The 26,650-nt window shown below is 46.7% G+C and overlaps 1 protein-coding gene and 2 long non-coding RNA genes across 3 annotated transcripts in view; 1 reads left to right on the top strand and 2 right to left on the bottom strand.

The window, feature by feature from the left end:
* Positions 1-26,650, bottom strand: part of LOC140403431 (glutamate receptor ionotropic, delta-1-like) — a 1,359,932-nt gene that overhangs the window by 1,124,687 nt on the left and 208,595 nt on the right.
* Positions 833-26,650, top strand: part of LOC140403476 (uncharacterized) — a 33,386-nt gene continuing 7,568 nt past the window's right edge. Inside the window, exon 1 of the long non-coding RNA XR_011938335.1 lies at positions 833-941. This is a non-coding gene — a long non-coding RNA (uncharacterized lncRNA). The remainder of the gene's footprint in view (positions 942-26,650) is intronic.
* LOC140403475 (uncharacterized) overlaps positions 13,254-26,650 on the bottom strand; it is an 83,023-nt gene continuing 69,626 nt past the window's right edge. Inside the window, exon 2 of the long non-coding RNA XR_011938334.1 lies at positions 13,254-13,499. This is a non-coding gene — a long non-coding RNA (uncharacterized lncRNA). The remainder of the gene's footprint in view (positions 13,500-26,650) is intronic.

The raw sequence follows: 26,650 nt of genomic DNA, 5'->3' as shown, positions 1-26,650 counted from the left end.
AACGCCTCAGTCTGGATTTCAAAGGGCCCCTCCCCTCCACCGATCGAAACACATACTTCCTGAACGTGGTGGACGAGTACTCCCGTTTCCCTTTCGCCATCCCCTGCCCCGACATGACAGCGGCCACAGTTATTAAAGCCCTGAGCACTATATTCACACTGTTCGGTTGCCCCGCATATATCCATAGCGACAGGGTGTCCTCCTTCATGAGTGACGAGAACCTCGGCTTCTCCCCGCAGCTCCAGTCTGTTACTGAACTGCTGGGAACAAGTCACGCTTAATAAAGCCTCATCGACTTCACCTCTATTCGTCTCTCTCGTAAGTCATTGTGCGCTACATGTCCATTCTCCCATTGGTCTCTGGTAACTCAAATCAGTTGCTTCACGTCAGGTAACAGCAAAGAGCAACACTCCATCAAGCCCCCACAGGAACCTTCACCTCTGCACAGAGATTGCCAAGTGTGATGAATGTTGGACATTTTTTAATGTTATATTATGTGTCTGTTGAAGGAAGGTTATTAGAAGAGTTTAGGTTAAGGTATCCAGATTATATGCCTACGAAAGGTGTGATTAAGGGGTTAAAAGCTAGGCAGGCTGTGACGTCACCCATGGGAGGGGATGGGTCTGCTTTTAGTTTGTTTTTTCAGCTCTGCCCTGTGCCTGCTGTTTTTAGTTTCATTTTGAGATCAGTACGCCGTTTTTAAATGGCACTCCAATCACTTGACCATCCCGACGCAACCCCCGGATCCCCCGATGCCCCAACTCACCTTTAAGGGGGTCTTCTGCATCCCCCCCCCCCCCCCCCCACTCCCCGGCAGCCCACCTCACATGGGCCAATCCTGGGTGCGGACAAAATGCCAGTAAATCGCACCCATGGACTTCATGCTCATGATCACGGTCCATCGACAGCTGCAAAGCGGATATATGTGGACGGACAGGAGAGTAAGGATTACCTTACCTGCTTAAATGTGTTTTGTTTCACAATATTGGCTGTCGAGTCGCTGGACTCAATGTGTTCAGCAAAGGAGAAGATGTTATTGAAAGAAAATCATAGATATATACACAAAGTGAATGGGGTGACCTGGATAGCTGACCCAGCTATAAATGGCAGATTGGAGATGTGCAGAGCGTCACTCGCAGCCCCAGACTGTAATTTCATGCTTGACCTCTAAACTGATCCACGGGGACTGAAGGAGCAGATCCGTTTGTCAAAAGCAATAGCAGGGGAGGAATTGTGAAAGTTTTATATAAACTGTATTCTAGTAAAATTTCAACATACTGCATGGATGCAGTGCATGAGTGACTCTATCACACACTCCATCTGCATCAGTGCAGGACCTAATGTCTCTGCAGTAAGCAGCCGGCAGCCGGCCTGCCAGGGGAATTGAAGTAGTGGCTTGTATGTCACACAAATGTGTTTGGCTGCAGCTCGGACATGTCCACACACTGAGTGCTAAATTTGGTGCATTTGAGTGTGGCAGCTAAGTCCACTTGCAGCTGGAGCTTGTTAATTAGTTCATTGGATTAGGCCAGTTTTCAGAGGCTAGATTCACAGTATAAAAGTGATCCCCTACAGTGCAGACTTTGTTTGCACTGAGTGCTGAATTTGGTGCATTTGAGTGCTATAGTGAGAGTTTGGTGACTGAGGGAGTGCTGAATTTGGTGCATTTGAGTGCTATAGTGAGAGTTTGGTAACTGAGGGAGTTAGGTGAGGAGGGAGTAAGGTGCTCCTTTAATTTCATATCCTACATTTCCGCAAAGAGCGAGAAGGGAGCCAGGAATTTACAGAGAGTGCAGCTGACTGGGAGCAGAGTCGGAGGGCGGAGGTCCAGTTGGTCCACAAGGCAGCTATATTCTGGAAGGTAAGAGGGGATGGAGGCTAGGCCAGTTGCATGCTCTTCCTGTAGGGTGTGGGTGGTGAGGGATACCACCGGTGTCCCCGCTGACTATACCTGCAGGAAGTGCACCCAACTCCAGCTCCTCAAAGACCGTGTTAGGGAACTGGAGCTGAAGCTGGATGAACTTCGGATCATCCGGGAGGCAGAGGGGGTTATAGAGAAGAGTTACAGGGAGGTAACCACACCCAAGGTACAGGACAAGAGTAGCTGAGTTACAGTCAGGGGAAAGAAAACAAACAGGCAGACAGTGCAGGGATCCCTCGTGGCCGTTCCCCTTCAAAACAAGTATACCGTTTTGGATGCTGTTGGGGGGGATGACCTACCGGGGAAAGGCCCTAGCAGCCAGGTCTCTGACACTGAGTCTGGCTCTGGGGCCCAGAAGGGAAGGGGGGAAAATAGAAAAGCAATAGTAATAGGAGATTCAATGGTTAGGGGAATAGATAGGAGATTCTGTGGTCGCGAGCGAGACTCCCGGAAGGTATGTTGCCTCCCGGGTGCCAGGGCCAGGGATGTCTCGGCCCGTGTCTTCAGGATCCTTAAGGGGGAGGGTAACAGCCAGAAGTCGTGGTGCACATTGGTACCAACGACGTAGGTAGGAAAAGGAGTGTGGAGGTAATAAATGAGTTTAGGGAGTTAGGCTGGAAGTTAAAAGCCAGGACAAAGTTGTCATCTCTGGTTTGTTGCCGGTGCCAGTGATAGCGAGGCTAGGAATAGGGAGAGAGTGCAGTTGAACACGTGGCTGCAGGAATGGTGTAGGAGGGAGGGCTTCAGGTATTTGGATAATTGGAGCGCATTCTGGGGAAGGTGGGACCTGTACAAGCAGGACGGGTTGCATCTGAACCAGAGGGGCACCAATATCCTGGGAGGGAGGTTTTCTTGTACTCTTCGGGAGGGTTTAAACTAATTTGGCAGGGGAATGGGAACTGGATTTGTAGTCCAGCAACTAAGGTAGCCGATATTCAGGACGCCAAAGCGTGTAATGAGGCAGTGGGGAAGGGAACACTGACAAAGGAGAGTATTTGCAGGCACGGAGATGGGTTGAAGTGTGTATACTTCAACGCAAGAAGCATCAGGAATAAGGTGGGTGAACTTAAGGCATGGATCGGTACTTGGGACTACGATGCGGTGGCCATCACGGAAACTTGGATAGAAGAGGGGCAGAAATGGTTGCTGGAGGTCCCTGGTTATAGATGTTTCAATAAGATTAGGGAGGGTGGTAAAAGAGGTGGGGGGGTGGCATTGTTAATTAGAGATAGTATAACAGCTGCAGAAAGGCAGTTCGAGGAGTATCACCCTATTGAGGTAGTATGGGTTGAAGTCAGAAATAGGAAAGGAGCAGTCACCTTGTTGGGAGTTTTCTATAGGCCCCCCAATAGTAGCAGAGACATGGAGGAACAGATTGGGAAACAGATTTTGGAAAGGTGCAGAAGTCACAGGGTAGTAGTCATGGGTGACTTCAACTTCCCAAACATTGAGTGGAAACTCTTTAGATCAAATAGTTTGGATGGGGTGGTGTTTGTGCAGTGTGTCCAGGAAGCTTTTCTAACACAGTATGTAGATTGTCCGACCTGAGGAGAGGCCATATTGGATATGGTACTTGGTAATGAACCAGGGCAAGTGATAGATTTGTTAGTGGGGGAGCATTTTGGAGATAGTGACCACAATTCTGTGACTTTCACTTTCATAATGGAGAGGGATAGGTGCGTGCAACAGGGCAAGGTTTACAATTGGGGGAAGGGTAAATACGATGTTGTCAGACAAGAATTGACGTGCATAGAACAAAGAACAAAGAAAATTACAGCACAGGAACAGGACCTTTGGCCCTCCCAGCCTGTGCCGATCCAGATCCTTTATCTAAACCTGTCACCTATTTTCCAAGGATCTACTTCCCTCTGTTCCCCACCCGTTCATATATCTGTCTAGATGCACCTTAAATGATGCTATCGTGCCCGCCTCTACCACCTCTGCTGGCAAAGCGTTCCAGGCACCCACCACCCTCTACGTAAAAAACTTTCCACGCACATCTCCCTTAAACTTTCCCCCACTCACCTTGAAATCGTAACCCCTTGTAATTGACACCCCCACTCTTGGAAAAAGCTTGTTGCTATCCACCCTGTCCATACCTCTCATAATCTTGTAGACCTCAATCAGGTCCCCCCTCAACCTCCGTCTTTCCAACGAAAACAATCCTAATCTACTCAACTTTTCTTCATAGCTAGCACCCTCCATACCAGGCAACATCCTGGTGAACCTCCTCTGCACCTTCTCTAAAGCATCCACATTCTTCTGGTAGTGTGGCGACCAGAACTGCATGCAGTATTCCAAATGTGGCCTAACCAAAGTCCTATACAACTGTAACATGACCTGCCGACTCTTGTACCCAATACCCCGTCCGATGAAGGCAAGCATGCTGTATGCCTTCTTGACCACTCTATCGACCTGCGTTGCCACCTTCAGGGTACAATGGACCTGAACTCCCAGATCTCTCTGTACATCAATTTTCCCAGGACTCTTCCATTGACCGTATAGTCCGCTCTTGAATTAGATCTTCCAAAATGCATCACCTCGCATTTGCATGTATTGAACTCCATCTGCCATTTCTCTGCCCAACTCTCCAATCTATCTATATTTTGCTGTATTCTCTGACAGTCCTCCTCGCTATCTGCAACTCCACCAATCTTAGTATCATCTGCAAACTTGCAGGGGCTGTTTAGCACAGGTCTAAATCGCTGGCTTTGAAAGCAGACCAAGGCAGGCCAGCAGCACGGTTCAATTCCCGTACCAGCCTCCCCAAACAGGTGCCGGAATGTGGCGACTAGGGGCTTTTCACAGTAACTTCATTTGAAGCCTACTTGTGACAATAAGCGATTTTCATTTTCATTTCATTTCAACTTGCTAATCAGACCACCTATACCTTTGTCCAGATCATTTATGTATATCATAAACAACAGTGGTCCGAGCACGGATCCCTATGGAACACCACAAGTCACCTTTCTTCATTTTGAGACACTCCCTTCCACCACTACTCTTTGTCTCCTGTTGCCCAGCCAGTTCTTTATCCATCGAGCTAGTACACCCTGAAACCCATACGACTTCACTTTTTACATCAACCTGCCATGTAAAACTTTATCAAACGCCTCACTGAAGTCCATGTATATTACATTTACAGCCCTTCCCTCATCAATTAACTTTGTCACTTCCTCAAAGAATTCTATTAGGTTTGCAAGACATGACCTTCCCTGCACAAAACCATGCTGCCTATCACTGATAAGTCTATTTTCTTCCAAATGTGAATAGATCCTATCCCTCAGTATCTTCTCCAACAGTTTGCCTACCACTGACGTCAAGCTCACAGGTCTATAATTCCCTGGATTATCCCTGCTACCCTTCTTAAACAAAGGGACAACATTAGCAATTCTCCAGTCCTCCGGGACCTCACCTGTGCTCAAGGATGCTGCAAAGATATCTGTTAAGGCCCCACTATTTTGTCCCTCGCTTCCCTCAGTAACCTGGGATAGAACCCATCCGGACCTGGGGACTTGTCCACCTTACTGTCTTTTAGAATACCCAAAACTTCCCCCTTCCTTATGCCGACTTGACCTAGAGTATTTAAACATCCATCCCTAGCCTCAACATCCGTCATGTCCCTCTCCTTGGTGAATACCGATGCAAAGTACTCATTAAGAATCTCACCCATTTCCTCTGACTCCACGCATAAATTCCCTCTTTTGTCTTTGAGTGGGCCAATCCTTTCTCTAGTTAACCTCTTGCTCCTTATAAATGAATAAAAGGCTTTGGGATTTTCCTTAACTCTGTTAGCCAAAGATATTTCATGACCCTTTTTTGCCCTCTTTATTGCGCGCTCGAGATTTGTCCTACTTTCCCGATATTCCTCCAAAACTTCATCAGTTTTAAGTCACCTAGATCTTATGTATGCTTCCTTTTTCATCTTAGCTAGTCTCACAATTCCACCCGTCATCCATGGTTCCCTAATCTTGCCATTTCTATCCCTCATTTTCACAGGGACATGTCTGTCCTGCACTCTAATCAACCTTTCCTTGAAAGACTCCCACATTTCAAATGTGGATTTACCCTTAAAGAGCTGCTCCCAATCCACATTCCCTAGCTCCTGCCGAATTTTGTTAAACTTGGCCTTTCCCCAATTTAGCACTCTTCCTTTAGGACCACTCTCGTCTTTGTCGATGATTATTCTAAAACTTACGGAATTGTGATCGCTATTCCCAAAGTAATCAACGACTGAAACTTCAACCACCTGGCCGGGATCATTCCCCAAAAGCAGGTCCAGTATGGCCCCTTCTCGAGTTGGACTATTTACATTCTGCTCTAAAAAACTCTCCTGGATGCTCCTTAGCAATTCTGCTCCAACTACGCCTCCAACACTACATGAGTCCCATTCAATGTTGGGGAAGTTAAAATCTCCCATCACGACCACCCTATTGCTCCTACATTTTTCTATAATCTGTCTACATATTTGTACCTCTACTGCACCCTTCCCATGTCTTAGCTCTACCCATATTGCCTCAGTGCTCGAATCCTCCATCGTACCCTCCTTAATCACAGCTGTGATATCATCTCTGACCAGTAATCCAACTCCTCCACCCCTTTTACCTCCCTCTCTACCCCTCCTAAAGCATCTATACCCTGGGATATTTAGTTGCCAGTCTTGCCCTTCCCTCAACCAAGTCTCAGTAATACCAATAACATCATATTCCCAGGTACTGATCCAACCCCTAAGTTCATCTGCCTTACCTGCTACACTTCTCGCATTGAAACAAATGCACCTCAGACCACCTGTCCCTGTGCGTTCATCATCTCATCCCTGCCTACTCTTCCCCTTAGTCACATTGAGTTTATTATCTAGTACCTTACTGGCTTTAGTTGCTGCCTCTTTACTGACCTCTAACTTCCTAATCTGGTTCCCATCCCCCTGCCACATTAGTTTAAAACCTCCCCAACAGTGTGAGTAAAAGCACCCCCTAGGACATTGGTTCCAGTCCTGCCCAGGTGTAGACCATCCGATTTGTATTGGTCCCACCGCCACCAGAACCGGTTCCAATGTCCCAAAAATCAGAACCCCTCCCTCCTGCACCATCTCTCAAGCCACGTATTCATTCTGACTATTCTTGAATTTCCACTCTGACTGTCTCGTGGCACTGGTAGCAATCCTGAGATTACTAACTTTGAGGTTCTACTTTTCAACTTATCTCCTAACTCCCTAAATTCTGATTGTAGGACCTCATCCCGATTTTTACCTATATCGTTGGTGCCTATATGGACCACGACAACTGGCTATTCACCCTCCCCCTTCAGTATGTCCTGCAGCCGATCTGAGACATCCCTGACACGTGCACCCGGGAGGCAACATACCATTCGGGAGTCTCGTTTTCGACCACAGAAACGCCTGTCTACTCCCCTTACGATTGAATCCTCTATGACTATAGCCCTGCCAGTCTTTTTCCCGCCCTTCTGTGCAGCAGAGCCAGCCACGGTGCCATGAGCCTGGCTACTACTGCCTTCCCCTGGTGAGTCATCTCCCCCAACAGTATCCAAAACGGTATACCTGTTTTGGAGGGAGATGACCGCAGGGGACACCTGCACTGCCTTCCTGCTCTCGCGGATGCTCCAAAGTGAGTCCATCCGCAGCTCCAGAGCCATCATGTGGTCTAACAGGAGCTGCAGCTGGATACACTTCCCGCACATGAAGGAGTCAGGGGCATCGGCCGCGTCCCTGAACTCCCACATTGAGCACGAGGAGCATAACACGGGCCTGGGATCTCCTGCCATTTTTACACTTTAAGTTGGGAACATAGGCTGTCAGGGAAGGACACAAGTGAAATGTGGAACTTGTTCAAGGATCAGGTACTACGTGTCCTTGATATGTATGTCCCTGTCAGGCAGGGAAGAGATGGTCGAGTGAGGGAACCATGGTTGACAAGAGAGGTTGAATGTCTTGTTAAGAGGAAAAAGGAGACTTATGTAAGGCTGAGGAAACAAGGTTCAGACAGGGCGTTGGAGGGATACAAGATAGCCAGGAGGGAACTGAAGAAAGGGATTAGGAGAGCTAAGAGAGGGCATGAAAAATCTTTGGCGGGTAGGATCAAGGAAAATCCCAAGGCCTTTTACAGATATGTGAGAAATATGAGAATGACTAGAGCGAGGGTAGAGAGGTCCGATCAAGAACAGTAGCGGGAGATTGTGTATTGAGTCTGAAGAGATAGGAGAGGTCTTGAACGAGTACTTTTCTTCAGTATTTACAAATGAGAGGGGCCATATTGTTGGAGAGGACAATGTGAAACAGACTGGTAAGCTTGAGGAAATACTTGTAAGGAAGGAAGATGTGTTGGGCATTTTGAAAAACTTGAGGATAGACAAGTCCCCCGGGCCTGACGGGATATATCCAAGGATTCTATGGGAAGCAAGAGATAAAACTGCAGAGCCGTTGGCAATGATCTTTTCGTCCTCACTGTCAACAGGGGCGGTACCAGTGTATTGGAGAGTGGCGAATGTTGTGCCCCTGTTCAAAAAAAGGGACTAGGGATAACCCTGGGAATTACAGGCCAGTTAGTCTTACTTCGGTGGTAGGCAAAGTAATGGAAAGAGTACTGAGGGATAGGATTTCTGAGCATCTGGAACGTCACTGCTTGATTAGGGATAGTCAGCACGGATTTGTGAGGGGTAGGTCTTGCCTTACAAGTCTTATTGAATTCTTTGAGGAGGTGACCAAGCATGTGGATGAAGGTAAAGCAGTGGATGTAGTGTACATGGATTTTAGTAAGGCATTTGATAAGGTTCCCCATGGTAGGCTTATGCAGAAAGTAAGGAGGCATGGGATAGTGGGAAATTTGGCCAGTTGGATAACGAACTGGCTAACCGATAGAAGTCAGAGAGTGGTGGTGGATGGCAAATATTCAGCCTGGATCCCAGTTACCAGTGGCATACCGCAGGGATCAGTTCTGGGTCCTCTGCTGTTTGTGATTTTCATTAATGACTTGGATGAGGGAGTTGAAGGGTGGGTCAGTAAATTTGCAGACGATACGAAGATTGGTGGAGTTGTGGATAGTGAGGAGGGCTGTTGTCGGCTGCAAAGAGACATAGATAGGATGCAGAGCTGGGCTGAGAAGTGGCAGATGGAGTTTAACCCTGAGTGTGAGGTTGTCCATTTTGGAAGGACAAATATGAATGCGGAATACAGGGTCAACGGTAGGGTTCTTGGCAATGTGGAGGAGCAGAGAGATCTTGGGGTCTATGTTCATACATCTTTGAAAGTTGCCACTCAAGTGGATAGAGCTGTGAAGAAGGCCTATGGTGTGCTAGCGTTCATTAACAGAGGGATTGAATTTAAGAGCCGTGAGGTGATGATGCAGCTGTACAAAACCTTGGTAAGGCCACATTTAGAACATATAACATAGAACGATACAGCGCAGTACAGGCCCTTCGGCCCACGATGTTGCACCGAAACAAAAGCCATCTAACCTACACTATGCCATTATTATCCATATGCTTATCCAATAAACTTTTAAATGCCCTCAATGTTGGCGAGTTCACTACTGTTGCAGGTAGGGCATTCCACGGCCTCACCACTCTTTGCGTAAAGAACCTACCTCTGACCTCTGTCCTATATCTATTACCCCTCAGTTTAAAGCTATGTCCCCTCGTGCCAGCCATTTCCATCCGCGGGAGAAGGCTCTCACTGTCCACCCTATCTAACCCCCTGATCATTTTGTATGCCTCTATTAAGTCTCCTTTTAACCTTCTTCTCTCCAACGAAAACAACCTCAAGTCCATCAGCCTTTCCTCATAAGATTGTCCCTCCATACCAGGCAACATCCTGGTAAATCTCCTCTGCACCCGCTCCAAAGCCTCCACGTCCTTCCTATAATGCGGTGACCAGAACTGTACGCAATACTCCAAATGCAGCCGTACCAGAGTTTTGTACAGCTGCAACATGACCTCCTAACTCCGGAACTCAATCCCTCTACCAATAAAGGCGAACACTCCATAGGCCTTCTTCACAACCCTATCAACCTGGGTGGCAACTTTCAGGGATCTATGTACATGGACACCTAGATCCCTCTGCTCATCCACACTTCCAAGAACTTTACCATTAGCCAAATATTCCGCATTCCTGTTGTTCCTTCCAAAGTGAATCACCTCACACTTCTCTACATTAAACTCCATTTGCCACCTCTCAGCCCAGCTCTGCCGCTTAGCTATGTCCCTCTGTAACCTGCTACATCCTTCCACACTGTCGACAACACCACCGACTTTAGTGTCGTCTGCAAATTTACTCACCCACCCTTCTGCGCCTTCCTCTAGGTCATTGATAAAAATGACAAACAGCAACGGCCCCAGAACAGATCCTTGTGGTACTCCACTTGTGACTGTACTCCATTCTGAACATTTCCCATCAACCACCACCCTCTGTCTTCTTTCAGCTAGCCAATTTCTGATCCACATCTCTAAATCACCCTCAATCCCCAGCCTCCGTATTTTCTGCAATAGCCTACCGTGGGGAACCTTATCAAACGCTTTACTGAAATCCAGATACACCACATCAACTGCTCTACCCTTGTCTACCTGTTCAGTCACCTTCTCAAAGAACTCGATAAGGTTTGTGAGGCATGACCTACCCTTCACAAAGCCATGCTGACTATCCCTGATCATATTATTCCTATCTAGATGATTATAAATCTTGTCTCTTATAATCCCCTCCAAGACTTTACCCACTACAGACGTGAGGCTCACCGGTCTATAGTTGCCGGGGTTGTCTCTGCTCCCCTTTTTGAACAAAGGGACCACACTTGCTATCCTCCAGTCCTCTGGCACAATTCCTGTAGCCAATGATGACATAAAAATCAAAGCCAAAGGTCCAGCAATCTCTTCCCTGGCCTCCCAGAGAATCCTAGGATAAATCCCATCAGGCCCTGGGTACTTATCTATTTTCAGCCTGTCCAGAATTGCCAACACCTCTTCCCTACGTACCTAAATGCCATCTATTCTAATAGCCTGGGTCTCAGCATTCTCCTCCACAGCATTATCTTTTTCCTGAGTGAATACTGACGAAAAATATTCATTTAGTATCTCGCCTATCTCTTCAGACTCCACACACAACTTCCCATCCCTGTCCTTGACTGGTCCTACTCTTTCCCTAGTCATTCGCTTATTCCTGACATACCTATAGAAAGCTTTTGGGTTTTCCTTGATCCTACCTGCCAAATACTTCTCATGCCCCCTCCTTGCTCGTCTTAGCTCTCTATTTAGATCCTTCCTCGCTACCTTGTAACTATCCATCGCCCCAACTGAAACTTCACACCTCATCTTCACATAGGCCTCCTTCTTCCTCTTAACAAGAGAGTCCACTTCTTTGGTAAACTACGGTTCCCTCGCTCTACGCCTTCCTCCCTGCCTGACCGGTACATACTTATCAAGAACTCGCAGTAGCTGATCCTTGAACAAGCTCCACTCATCCAGTGTACCCAACACTTGCAGCCTACTTCTCCAACCTATCCCCCCCAAGTCACGTCTAATGGCATCATAATTGCCCTTCCCCCAGCTATAACTCTTGCCCTGCGGTGTATACTTATCCCTTTCCATCACTAACGTAAACGTCACCGAATTGTGGTCACTGTCCCCAAAGTGCTCTCCTACCTCCAAATCCAACACCTGGCCTGGTTCATTACCCAAAACCAAATCCAACGTGGCCTCGCCTCTTGTTGGCCTGTCAACATATTGTGTCAGGAAACCCTCCTGCACACACTGTACAAAAAACGCCCCATCTAATGTACTCAAACTATATCTTTTCCAGTCAATATTTGTAAAGTTAAAGTCTCCCATAATAACTACCCTGTTACTTTCGCTCTTATCCAGGATCATCCTCGCCATCCTTTCCTCTACATCCCTAGAACTATTTGGAGGCCTATAGAAAACTCCCAACAGGGTGACCTCTCCTTTCCTGTTTCTAACCTCAGCCCATACTACCTCGGAAGATGAGTCCCCATCTAGCATCCTCTCCGCCACCGTAATACTGCTCTTGACTAGCAGCGCCACATTTGGAGTACTGTGTACAGTTCTGGTCGCCTCATTTTAGGAAGGATGTGGAAGCTTTGGAAAAGGTGCAACGGAGATTTACCAGGATGTTGCCTGGAATGGAGAGTAGGTCTTACGAGGAAAGGTTGAGGGTGCTAGGCCTTTTCGCATTAGAACGGAGAAGGATGAGGGGTCACTTGATAGAGGTTTATAAGATGATCAGGGGAATAGATAGAGTAGTCAGTCAGAGACTTTTTCCCCAGGTGGAACAAACCATTACAAGGGGACATAAATTTAAGGTGAATGGTGGAAGATATAGGGGGTTGTCAGAGGTAGGTTCTTTACCCAGAGAGTATTGGGGGCATGGAATGCACTGCCTGTGGAAGTAGTTGAATTGGAAACATTAGGGTCCTTCAATCAGCTATTGGATAGGTACATGGATTACGGTAGAATGATATAATGTAGATTAATTTGTTCTTAAGGGCAGCATGGTAGCATTGTGGATAGCACAATTGCTTCACAGCTCCAGGGTCCCAGGTTCGATTCCGGCTTGGGTCACTGTCTGTGCGGAGTCTGCACATCCTCCCCGTGTGTGCGTGGGTTTCCTTCGGGTGCTCCGGTTTCCTCCCACAGTCCAAAGATGTGAGGTTAGGTGGATTGGCCATGATAAATTGCCCTTAGTGTCCAAAATTGCCCTTAGTGTTGGTTGGGGTTACTGGGTTATGGGAATAGGGTGGAGGTGTTGACCTTGGGTAGGTTGCTCATTCCAAGAGCCGGTGCAGACTCGATGGGCCAAATGGCCTCCGTCTGCACTGTAAATTCTATGATAATCTAGGACAAAGTTGCAAAGGTGTTGGCTGCGTTTACGAGGGTGATGTGAGGGGCGAACCTCTGGAGGTTTTTGCACTCGCAGAATAAAGAGTATTTGTTCTTTTCGCCAGAGCACAGTGTGGATTCTCGGATTGACTTAGGCTGAGAGGAAATATGTTGCCTTGAGTTTGTTTGAAATTTTGGACACGAGAAGCTAAGAAAACTTTAAATCTTTCACCTGTCCAATTTGAAAAGCCTCCTAATCAGTTACTGTCCCCGCCCATCCAACTGACAAGGCCTTTCCTGGGAGCAGGTCACTGCAGTAGCATTTTTGGGGGAAATACTATAATGGAGAATGGTTACTCACAGAAATGTGTTCATTTCTTTTCATGCCAGCCAGCCAGGATGTCATTCCTTACGTTGGTTTGAGAACAGTGCCAGGTGGCTATAATATTTTCTCATGTGCGTTAAAGTGCCCAGACACATTTTCTAAAACTAATTAAACCACGTGAATATCATTTTATTTATCAGTCTGAATGGAGAATGATCTCTTCATCCAACCAGTTTCTGGATCTCTGAAGACTGTACACTAGTTGGTCTCTTTTATGTTATTATATCCCTCGCCCAGTGCAACAAGTTACATCCTGTCGATCAGATAATAATTCGGTGGCTCGAGGAACCAAACGTCACCCTCCTGTTCTCAGGCAGAATCCGTGCTTCAGTGATGAACTGTGAGAAAGAGGAGCTGCAATTCATAGAAAGATATTTGAAGTCAAAAATGCAAAGCACAATCAGTAATTAGGGAATTCTCATCTAAGGGGGAGGCAGGACCTCACCTCTCCTCAAACTATCATCTGTTGAAACCCCCATCTGTGTCTTTGTTTCCTCCAAACTTTACCAGAACAATGCTCTCCTCGCTAACTTTGCATCTTCCAGCCTCCATTAACCTCAGCTCATCCAAACCTCTGCTGTTTAAATTCTAACTCGCGTCACGTCCTATCGACCAATTCCCCTGAGCTAACCGGCCAACATTGGTTCCTGATCCAGCAATGGCCCAAATTTAAAATTCCCATCTTTATTTTCCAATCCTTGAATGACCTGGTTTCTCTCCATCTCCGGCCCCCAACTCTGAGATGTTGGCACGCCTCCAATTCTGGCCTTTTGCACATCTCACATTTTAAACCTGTCCGCCGTTCTATCCTTCTTTAAGATGCACCTTAACATCTCTCTTTGAAGATTTTGACTATTTGTCCTTATTTCACCGTGTGTGGCTCAGTATCAAATTTCACCTGAAACGCTTCTGTGAAAACCCTTGGGATATTTTACGATAATAAAGGTGCTACATAAATACAAGTTGTTGTTGTTGGGATGCTGTAGACCTATCACCCTGAGTGAACACAAACCTTCAGTTCATCCCTGAGAACATTCATTTACCACAGAAAAATAAAAAATACATGCGAGCTTCCTTGACTGCTCAATTTGTAGATGTTAGAACCCGCACGAGACCTATGAAGACGGAGCAATGAGCCTTCCGTGAGCCTCTGGGAGTAAAAGCTTCCCGCTGAGGGGGGATCAACAGAGTAAATAGATTCTGTTAAAACGCTGGCCAAGGTGGGAGGTGAGCAGGAGTTGAACCGTGTACTGTGTATATAGTTTATTTGCAATAAAACCACTTTCCTTTACGCCTCCCTTTGGACTCCTGTGGACACTAAAGTAGCAATTCTCCAACATGACTAGCAGAGAAAATATCCCAGAATAAGATCAATGAAAGAGATACTAATAGAACTGTGCGCATATTTTCACCCAAGATCTTTGTGACAATGATCACCAGCACTGAAAAAGCCTCTGTCCTGTGACGATTGAAAGATGTTAGGAACATTGGTTATAAATGTAGTGGGCAATTTTAGGGGTTAAAAGCCTGGGGTCAGAGTGTGTTTGTTTTAAGATAATTCTGTTTGACTGTATTGGACATAACCAATGTAATTGTTTCTCTGGCACCCAAATGTATATGTACCTCCCCAGTCTCCCCCCCCCCCCCCCACCCCCCCCCAAACAGATGCCTACTTATGCGTTAAAAATAATATTGCCAATTGCACAGAGTTGCTGCTGTTGAGTTACTGCATAATACCCTACCAGTTTTGTTTTTTTGCGTGGGTTCTCTTCTCCTCTATATATATATATATATATATATATTATTCTGTGTACATAACAGTAAATATACTTTGTTCAAAAACCCAATAAAAAACATTTATTAAAAAAAAGAGAATTCTCTTCGGAGGGCCTAGGTGGTTTTAGCAGTCAGCAGGCGAAATTGAGGAAGGGATGTGTTTTTCAGTCTGGGCTAATGTATAGTGGTTTGCCTGGGGAAGACCATGGGGAATTAATGCACTTTACAGCCTGCAGGGCAAAGTTGTTTTTTCAGCTTGAGGAGATTCGGTGATTGCTGGGTGGAGCCAAGGAAGGCAGAGAGACGTTGTGAAAGCATTAGAGAGGCAGTTGGTGGAGAAGCTTTGGAGAGAGGAGTTAAATTCTGATCTGCCTGATGCTGACAATTCTCCCACAGTAAAATAGATTGAGAGCTGTATTTTCCTTTTCTTGTTGAAAATTTGAATGGAAAATTGGGTAGTAGTGTTTAAGGTGTAAATTGTAAGCTGTTCTTTTTGTGTGTGAAGTTAAAAAGTTTAATATCGTAGTTGTAATAAAGTTTTGTTTAAAGAATGCCAAAGCCCTAATTCTTCATCCAACCACTCCTGGAGCGAAGTATCCTTTTCTCACAGTCTCACAAAATAAAGTAAAATATTGGGGTTTCGGTCCACTGTTGGGGTCTGGTCTGGGATGGTAATATTCCCTGGAAACGGCAGAGTCAGGCAGGTTATTAAAAAGACAACATCTACCCATTGTTTCTAACAGGGAGGTAAAAAAGAAGACCTGGGCCGGGATTCTCCGGTATCCGGCGGGCCGGCCGTATCGTCGCTGAGGAGTGGCGTTAACCACTCCGGCGTCGGGCCGCCCAGAAGGTGCGGAATCCTCCGCACCTTCGGGGGCTAGGCCGGTGCTGGAGGGGTTGGCGCCGTGCCAATCGACGCCGAAGGGCCTCCGCTGGCCGGCGTGAGTTGGCACATGCGCAGAACCGCTGCCGTGTTTCATGACCTGCGCAGGGGGTTTCTTCTCCGCGCTGGCCATGGCGCAGCTTTACACAGGCCGGCGCGGAGGGAAAGAGTGTCCCCAGGGCACAGGCCTGCCCACAGATCGGTGGGCCCCGATCGCGGGCCAGGCCACCGTGGGGCCTCCGACAAGCGTGGCTACATCAGTTGAGGAAAATGGAGTGATGTTCCTCTTGGACAAAAACTCTGTATATCTCCCCTCTACCTCATTCATCACACCTTCTCCCACAGCAGTGTTTACCTTGGGTCTCCTAAGTTCAGCTAGAGCTACAGTCTGGCCTGTAATATTCTCCACATTTGTCCCCTTTTCAGATCCTCCTTATGATCTCCAACAAGTCCCATGGGCTTTCCATGCAACTTCCAACATGCTGAATGAACATGTCCCACCTTGTTACAATGGTAACACCTAGCCTTTTGAGTTTCCCCTCACCCTCAGTACCTCCCTTCCTGTGTCTGAGGAGGTGATCTTGGAGCATTCCCAGAAATCCATTCCTTTCCTTGGCTACGTGCCTTCCTTTCACTCTCCCACTTCTTATCCTTTTCAAAATCGTGCAGATGATGGAACAAAGGTTTAAATTTATGGATCAGCTCAGAATTGTGTTGCGACTCTGGATCATGGGTCAGTAATTCACCCCACCCAAGCCCAGCGGGTCACAACATGTGGAGGAGGTTCAAGGAGCTGAACAGCAAACCCCTGTTCCTATTCCTTATGGTTTTATATTGTGGGGGGGGGGGGGGGTGAATATACAGGGGGGAGTGTGTATGTGCAATATACTTGCGGGGGAGAGTGAATATACTGGGACAGTGTGAGTATACCAGGGACAGTGTGAATATACTGGGACAGTGTGAGTGTACTGGGGGGAGAGTGAATATACTGGGACAGTGTGAATATACTGGGACAGTGTGAGTATACCAGGGGGAGAGTGAATATACTGGAACAGTGTGAGTATACTGGGGGGAGAGTGAATATACTGGGACAGTGTGAGTATACCAGGGACAGTGTGAATATACTGGGACAGTGTGAGTATACTGGGACAGTGTGAGTATACCAGGGACAGTGTGAGTATACCAGGGACAGTGTGAATATACTGGGACAGTGTGAATATACTGGGACAGTGTGAGTATACTGGGACAGTGTGAGTATACTGGGACAGTGTGAGTATACCAGGGACAGTGTGAGTATACCAGGGACAGTGTGAATATACTGGGACAGTGTGAATATACTGGGACAGTGTGAGTATACTGGGACAGTGTGAGTATACTGGGACAGTGTGAGTATACTGGGACAGTGTGAGTATACCAGGGACAGTGTGAGTATACCAGGGACAGTGTGAATATACTGGGACAGTGTGAATATACTGGGACAGTGTGAGTATACTGGGACAGTGTGAGTATACTGGGACAGTGTGAGTATACCAGGGGGAGAGTGAATATACTCGGGGGAGAGTGAATATACTGGGACAGTGTGAATATACTGGGACAGTGTGAATATACTGGGACAGTGTGAGTATACTGGGACAGTGTGAGTATACCAGGGACAGTGTGAGTATACCAGGGACAGTGTGAATATACTGGGACAGTGTGAATATACTGGGACAGTGTGAGTATACTGGGACAGTGTGAGTATACTGGGACAGTGTGAGTATACCAGGGGGAGAGTGAATATACTGGAACAGTGTGAGTATACTGGGGGGAGAGTGAATATACTGGGACAGTGTGAGTATACCAGGGACAGTGTGAATATACTGGACAGTGTGAGTGTACCAGGGGGAGAGTGAATATACTTGGACAGTGTGAGTATACTGGGACAGTGTGAGTATACTGGGACAGTGTGAGTATACTGGGGGAGAGTGAATATACTGGGACAGTGTGAGTATACCAGGGACAGTGTGAATATACTGGGACAGTGTGAGTATACCAGGGGGAGAGTGAATATACTGGAACAGTGTGAGTATACTGGGGGGAGAGTGAATATACTGGGACAGTGTGAGTATACCAGGGACAGTGTGAATATACTGGACAGTGTGAGTGTACCAGGGGGAGAGTGAATATACTGGGACAGTGTGAGTGTACCAGGGGGAGAGTGAATATATTGGGACAGTGTGAGTGTACCAGGGGGAGAGTGAATATATTGGGACAGTGTGAGTATACCAGGGGGGGGAGTGAATATACCGGGGCAGTGTGAATATACTGGGACAGTGTGAGTATACTGGGGGGAGAGTGAATATACTGGGGGGAGAGTGAATATACTGGGGGGAGAGTGAATATACTGGGACAGTGTGAGTATACTGGGGGGAGAGTGAATATGTTGGGGGGAGAGTGAATATACTTGGGGGAGAGTGAATATACTGGGACAGTGTGAGTATACTGGGACAGTGTGAGTATACTGGGGGGAGAGTCAATATACTGGGACAGTGTGAGTATACTGGGGGGAGAGTGAATATACTGGGACAGTGTGAATATACTGGGGGGAGAGTGAATATACTGGGACAGTGTGAGTATACTGGGGGGAGAGTGAATATACTGGGACAGTGTGAGTATACTGGGGGAAGAGTGAATATACTAGGACAGTGTGAATATACTGGGACAGTGTGAGTATACTGGGACAGTGTGCGTATACTCGGGGGAGAGTGAATATACGGGGACAGTGTGAATATACTGGGACAGTGTGAATATACTGGGACAGTGTGAGTATACTGGGACAGTGTGAGTATACTGGGGGAGAGTGAATATACTGGGACAGTGTGAATATACTGGGACAGTGTGAATATACTGGGACAGTGTGAGTATACTGGGACAGTGTGAGTATACTGGGACAGTGTGAGTATACTGGGGGAGAGTGAATATACTGGGACAGTGTGAATATACTGGGACAGTGTGAATATACTGGGACAGTGTGAGTATACTGGGACAGTGTGAGTATACTGGGACAGTGTGAGTATACTGGGGGGAGAGTGAATATACTGGGACAGTGTGAATATACTGGGACAGTGTGAGTATACTGGGACAGTGTGAGTATACTGGGGGGAGAGTGAATATACTGGGACAGTGTGAGTATACTGGGACAGTGTGAGTATACTGGGACAGTGTGAGTATACCAGGGACAGTGTGAGTATACCAGGGACAGTGTGAATATACTGGGACAGTGTGAATATACTGGGACAGTGTGAGTATACTGGGACAGTGTGAGTATACTGGGACAGTGTGAGTATACCAGGGGGAGAGTGAATATACTCGGGGGAGAGTGAATATACTGGGACAGTGTGAATATACTGGGACAGTGTGAATATACTGGGACAGTGTGAGTATACTGGGACAGTGTGAGTATACCAGGGACAGTGTGAGTATACCAGGGACAGTGTGAATATACTGGGACAGTGTGAATATACTGGGACAGTGTGAGTATACTGGGACAGTGTGAGTATACTGGGACAGTGTGAGTATACCAGGGGGAGAGTGAATATACTGGAACAGTGTGAGTATACTGGGGGGAGAGTGAATATACTGGGACAGTGTGAGTATACCAGGGACAGTGTGAATATACTGGACAGTGTGAGTGTACCAGGGGGAGAGTGAATATACTTGGACAGTGTGAGTATACTGGGACAGTGTGAGTATACTGGGACAGTGTGAGTATACTGGGGGAGAGTGAATATACTGGGACAGTGTGAGTATACCAGGGACAGTGTGAATATACTGGGACAGTGTGAGTATACCAGGGGGAGAGTGAATATACTGGAACAGTGTGAGTATACTGGGGGGAGAGTGAATATACTGGGACAGTGTGAGTATACCAGGGACAGTGTGAATATACTGGACAGTGTGAGTGTACCAGGGGGAGAGTGAATATACTGGGACAGTGTGAGTGTACCAGGGGGAGAGTGAATATATTGGGACAGTGTGAGTGTACCAGGGGGAGAGTGAATATATTGGGACAGTGTGAGTATACCAGGGGGGGGAGTGAATATACCGGGGCAGTGTGAATATACTGGGACAGTGTGAGTATACTGGGGGGAGAGTGAATATACTGGGGGGAGAGTGAATATACTGGGGGGAGAGTGAATATACTGGGACAGTGTGAGTATACTGGGGGGAGAGTGAATATGTTGGGGGGAGAGTGAATATACTTGGGGGAGAGTGAATATACTGGGACAGTGTGAGTATACTGGGACAGTGTGAGTATACTGGGGGGAGAGTCAATATACTGGGACAGTGTGAGTATACTGGGGGGAGAGTGAATATACTGGGACAGTGTGAATATACTGGGGGGAGAGTGAATATACTGGGACAGTGTGAGTATACTGGGGGGAGAGTGAATATACTGGGACAGTGTGAGTATACTGGGGGAAGAGTGAATATACTAGGACAGTGTGAATATACTGGGACAGTGTGAGTATACTGGGACAGTGTGCGTATACTCGGGGGAGAGTGAATATACGGGGACAGTGTGAATATACTGGGACAGTGTGAATATACTGGGACAGTGTGAGTATACTGGGACAGTGTGAGTATACTGGGGGAGAGTGAATATACTGGGACAGTGTGAATATACTGGGACAGTGTGAATATACTGGGACAGTGTGAGTATACTGGGACAGTGTGAGTATACTGGGACAGTGTGAGTATACTGGGGGAGAGTGAATATACTGGGACAGTGTGAATATACTGGGACAGTGTGAATATACTGGGACAGTGTGAGTATACTGGGACAGTGTGAGTATACTGGGACAGTGTGAGTATACTGGGGGGAGAGTGAATATACTGGGACAGTGTGAATATACTGGGACAGTGTGAGTATACTGGGACAGTGTGAGTATACTGGGGGGAGAGTGAATATACTGGGACAGTGTGAGTATACTGGGACAGTGTGAGTATACTGGGACAGTGTGAGTATACTGGGTGGAGAGTGAATTTACTGGGACAGTGTGAGTGCCAACCCATGCCACAAGTTCACCCACCTTATTCCGGATGCTCCTGGCATTGAAGAAGACACACTTTAAACCACCTTCCTGCCTGCCGGTACACTCCTGCAACTTTGAAACCTTACTCATGACCTCACTCCTCTCAACCTCCTGTATACTGGAGCTACAATTCAGGTTCCCAAGCCCCTGCTGAACTAGTTTAAACCCCCCCGAAGAGCATTAGCAAATTTCCCCCTCTGGTCCAGGTGTAGACCATCCTGTTTGTAGAGGTCCCACCTACCCCAGAATGAGCCCCAATTATCCAGGAATCTGAAACCCTCCCTCCTGCACCATCCCTGTAGCCACGTGTTCAACTCCTCTCTCTCCCTATTCCTCGTCTCGCTAGCACGTGGCACGGGTAACAACCCAGAGATAATAACTCTGTTTGTCCTAGATCTAGGTTTCCACCCTAGCTACCTGAATTCCTGCCTTACATCCCTATCCCGTTTCCTTCCTATGTCGTTGGTACCTTTCCAAATATTGACAGGAAACGCTATAGTTCGAGTACTTTAGATGGGTCCGTTTTTGTCCAATGTGTGCAGGAGGGTTTCCTGACACAGTATGTAGATAGGCCAACGAGAGGCGAGGCCGTATTGGATTTGGTACTGGGTAATGAACCAGGACAGGTGTTAGATTTGGAGGTAGGTGAGCACTTTGGTGATAGTGACCAGAATTTGATTACGTTTACTTTAGTGATGGAAAGGGATAGGTATATACCGCAGGGCAAGAGTTATATCTGGGGGAAAGGCAATTATGATGCGATGAGGCAAGACTTAGGATGCATGATGGAGAGGAAAACTGCAGGGGATGGGCACAATTGAAATGTGGAGCTTGTTCAAGGAACAGCTACTGCGTGTCCTTGATAAGTATGTACCTGTCAGGCAGGGAGGAAGTGGTCGAGCGAGGGAACCGTGGTTTACTAAAGCAGTTGAAAAACTTGTCAAGAGGAAGAAGGAACTTATGTAAAGATGAGACATGAAGGTTCAGTTAGGGCGCTCGAGAGTTACAAGTTAGCTAGGAAGGACCTAAAGAGAGGGCTAAGAAGAGCCAGGAGGGGACATGAGAAGTCTTTGGCAGGTAGGATCAAGGATAACCCGAAAGCTTTCTATAGATATGTCAGGAATAAAACAATGACTAGGGTAAGAGTAGGGCCAGTCAAGGACAGTAGTGGAAAGTTGTGCATGGAGGCCAAGGAGATAGGAGAGGTGCTAAATGAATATTTTTTGTCAATATTCACACAGGAAAAAGACTATGTTGTCGAGGAGACTACTGAGATACAGGCTACTAGACTAGAAGGGCTTGAGGTTCATAAGGAGGAGGTGTTAGCAATTCTGGAAAGTGTGAAAATAGATAAGTCCCCTGGGCCGGATGGGATTTACCCTAGGATTCTCTGGGAAGCTAGGGAGGAGATTGCTGAGCCTTTGGCTTTGATTTTCAAGTCATCTTTGTCTACAGGAATAGTGCCAGAAGACTGGAGGAGAGCAAATGTTGTCCCCTTGTTCAAGAAGGGGAGTAGAGACAACCCCGGTAACTATAGACCAGTGAGCCTTACTTCTGTTGTGTTGTGGGCAAAATCTTGGAAAGGTTTATAAGAGATAGGATGTATAATCATCTGGAAAGGAATAATTTGATTAGAGATAGTCAACACAGTTTTGTGAAGGGTAGGTCGTGCCTCACAAACCTTATTGAGTTCTTTGAGAAGGTGACTAAACAGGTAGATGAGGGTAAAGCAGTTGATGTGGTGTATATGGATTTCAGTAAAGCATTTGATAAGGTTTCCCACTGTAGGCTATTGCAGAAAATGCGGTGGCATGGGATTCAGGGTGATTTCGCAGTTTGGATCAGAAATTGGCTAGCTGGAAGAAGACAAAGGGTGGTGGTTGATGGGAAATGTTCGGCCTGGAGTCCAGTGGTGTACCACAAGGATCTGTTTTGGGGCCACTGCTGTTTGTCATTTTTATAAATGACCTGGAGGAGGGCGTAGAAGGATGGGTGAGTAAATTTGCAGATGACACTAAAGTCAGTGGAGTTGTGGACAGTGCGGAAGGATGTTACAAGTTACAGAGGGACATAGATAAGCTGCAGCGCTGGGCTGAGAGGTGACAAATGGAGTTTAATGCAGAAAAGTGTGAGGTGGTTCATTTTGGAAGGAATAACAGGAAGATGGAGTACTGGGCTAACGATAAGATTCTTGGTAGTGTGGACGAGCAGAGAGATCTCGGTGTCCATGTACATAGATCCCTGAAAGTTGCCACCCAGGTTGAGAGGGTTGTTAAGAAGGTGTACGGTGTGGTAGCTTTTATTGGTAGAGGGATTGAGTTTCAGAGCCATAAGGTCATGTTGCAGCTGTACAAAACTCTGGTGCGGCCGCATTGGGAGTATTGCGTGCAATTCTGGTCGCCGCATTATAGGAAGGATGTGGAAGCATTGGAAAGGGTGCAGAGGAGATTTACCAGAATGTTGCCTGGTATGGAGAGAAGATCTTATGAGGGAAGACTGAGGGACTTGAGGCTCTTTTCATTAGAGAGAAGAAGATTAAGAGATGACTTAATTGAGGCATACAAGATGATCAGAGGGTTAGATAGGATGGACAGTGAGAGCCTTTTTCCTCGGATGGTGATGTCTAGCATGAGCTTTAAATTGAGGGGAGATAGATATAGGACAGATGTCAGAGGTAGGTTCTTTTCTCAGAGAGTAGTAAGGGCGTGGAATGCCCTCCCTGCAACAGTAGTGGACTCGCCAACACTAAGGGCATTCAAATGGTCATTGGATAGACATATGGACGATAAGGGAATAGTGTAGATGGGCTTTAGAGTGGTTTCACAGGTCGGCGCAACATTGAGGGCCGAAGGGCCTGTACTGCGCTGTAAAGTTCTATGTTCTCTGAGTATACTGGGACAGTGTGAGTATACTGGGACAGTGTGAGTATACTGGGACAGTGTGAGTATACTGGGACAGTGTGAATATACTGGGGGGAGAGTGAATATACTGGGACAGTGTGAGTGTACTGGGGGGAGAGTGAATATACTGGGACAGTGTGAGTATACTGGGACAGTGTGAGTATACTGGGGGGAGAGTGAATATACTGGGACAGTGTGAATATACTGGGACAGTGTGAGTATACTGGGACAGTGTGAGTATACTGGGGGGAGAGTGAATATACTGGGACAGTGTGAGTATACTGGGACATTGTGAGTATACTGGGGGGAGAGTGAATATACTGGGACAGTGTGAGTATACTGGGACATTGTGAGTATACTGGGGGGAGAGTGAATATACTGGGACAGTGTGAGTATACTGGGACAGTGTGAGTATACTGGGACAGTGTGAATATACTGGGACAGTGTGAATATACTGGGACAGTGTGAGTATACTGGGACAGTGTGAATATACTGGGACAGTGTGAGTATACTGGGACAGTGTGAATATAGTGGGACAGTGTGAGTATACTGGGACAGTGTGAATATACTGGGACAGTGTGAATATACTGGGACAGTGTGAGTATACTTGGACAGTGTGAGTATACTTGGACAGTGTGAGTATACTGGGACAGTGTGAGTATACTGGGACAGTGTGAGTATACTGGGACAGTGTGAGTATACTGGGACAGTGTGAGTGTACTGGGTGGGTGGATATATTGCGAGAGGGGGTTTCTAGGTGTGTGTGTGTGGATAGCCCACTCTTTGCGGGAATTAAGGACACCAGTTGTCAGCCCTTTGTCGCCCTGAGTTTGAGTAAACAGTTGAGATTTTAGGGAATTTTGGATTCATTCCCATCAGCCCACACAAGTGACGGTTATTTTGAGAGGAGCAGATCTCCACCAGCATTTCCTCTCCCAAATCCTTGCCGAGTCAAATCCCATTCCATCAGTGTTTGATGATATCTTAAGAGGCTGTTGGCTTCATTCTTTTAAAGTTTCAGATTATGAATTTGTCAGCTCTTCTGGTTTGCTGTCAATTACTGGATCACAGTCGATGATACAGTTTGAGTTACGGGTGGAATGCATTCCCAAGGGCCAATCATTTCCTGCGTTAGTTTCCCTGCGCAATGATTTATTCCCCAAGCTCGTTTCCACCATTTGCTGAATCACAAAAAAACAAACAGAGGCACAGAAATCATAAAGAAACGTTTGATCAGGAGACTGTTTGGTGATATCACAGTCATCCCCCCAACTCAATCCTGTGTTTAGTTTAGTTCCTCTGAAGTGCTTCAAGCTGAAATGCTGTAGCATTGAGCTCTCATTGGGTGTGATCCCAATGTGATCCTTGGCCAGTACTGGGAGCTGAGGGAGAAAAACCAATTAATCAAAGAAGTAACTGTGTGGACCAGCCAATCAGTGGGAAGGGCAAGGGACGGAACATGTTGAACTGCTTAGATAAATAGAGGATTGGTTGGTACTTGACAGGAAGGCTAAGATAGCTGACTGAACAACACATAGATAATTGCAGCGCAGACATCCTCTCTGGGATTGCCAGATAGACAGACAGAGGGAAAAGAAAGTTCTGACACAGCCTCTCTCAGGGTCGCGTTCTCTGGGATTGAAATGATGAGCAAAAGGAAATTGAAGGTGAAATTTCACCTTCTACGAATCTGCTTGTCTAGTTGTGATGATTAATATCGCAAAAATGAGCTGCAGCATAAAAGTGTGTTTCCGTGGCAACGTGAGATGCCGGTACAATCACCATGTTAATTTCAGGCGGGTGAATGGGCAGACAGAATGGAACCCAAACACCCAGCTTTCTGAATTAAATCATTTTACTGTTTATGGTTTGAAGGAAATCATAATGGCAATACCCCCAGGCCGGTGGTGGCAATATGCGACCCAACTGGGTTCAGAGTGTGCGGTAAACCACGTTATTGCATTATATGTATTGTATAGTATTGTGCATGTTTGTGCATGCCTGGGCTTGTCCAGGCTGGCTCTGCCTGTGGCTCCTCCCCTCGGGCTTATGTACAAAGGTGGCAAGTCTCCGCCTCCGACCCAGTTCGGGTCCAGAGGCAGGAGGCTTGCTGTTTAGTGTATTAAAGCCTCAGTTACGGTCATCACTCCTCGTGTGTTATTGATGGTGTATCAGAGTGCAGCCCAGGAGACATTTTGTTGACTGTTGCACATGTACAGGTCTGCCACATTAAATTTCCATTCTGTCATGTTTATGCATGGGCTGGTTTATTAATGGGCTGGTTTAGCACAGTGGTCTAAACCGCTGGCTTGTAATGCAGGACAGGGCAGCAGCGCAGGTTCAATTCCCGTGTCGGCCTCCCCGAACAGGTGCCGGAATGTGGCGACTAGGGGCTTTTCACAGTAACTTCATTGAAGCCTACTTGTGACAATAAGCTATTATTATTATTATTAACATAACGCGGGGGTTGGAGCCGCAATCTCCTGATCCAAATTCAAAAATGACCTCAAATGATTTAATTCAACACATCAAAATGGATCATAAATGTCTAATAATCAAGAAAAATCTCAAATGAACGGGTTTGTCTAAATTCAGCCCAGATTTGGAGCTGATAGTTTATTTGTCGCATTGGGAAGACTGGGATCTCTGAACAAAGTAAACAAAAAAGTCCAGCTATCTGGAATTCGACGACTTGTTTAAATGTTGTTGTTCAGCCCATTTAAGGATAAATTACCTTGTCCATACATCTCTGAGAGACTACTTCACATGTCCAGCCTGACAGACACACAGACACAGACACACACACAGACACACAAACACACACACACACAGACACACACACACAGACACACACACACACAGACACACACA

Source organism: Scyliorhinus torazame, chromosome 28 (genome assembly GCF_047496885.1).
Source record: "Scyliorhinus torazame isolate Kashiwa2021f chromosome 28, sScyTor2.1, whole genome shotgun sequence".
Lineage (NCBI taxonomy): Eukaryota > Metazoa > Chordata > Chondrichthyes > Carcharhiniformes > Scyliorhinidae > Scyliorhinus > Scyliorhinus torazame.
The sequence above is the reverse complement of the archived record's forward strand: the minus strand, read 5'-3'. Positions and strand labels throughout refer to the sequence as shown.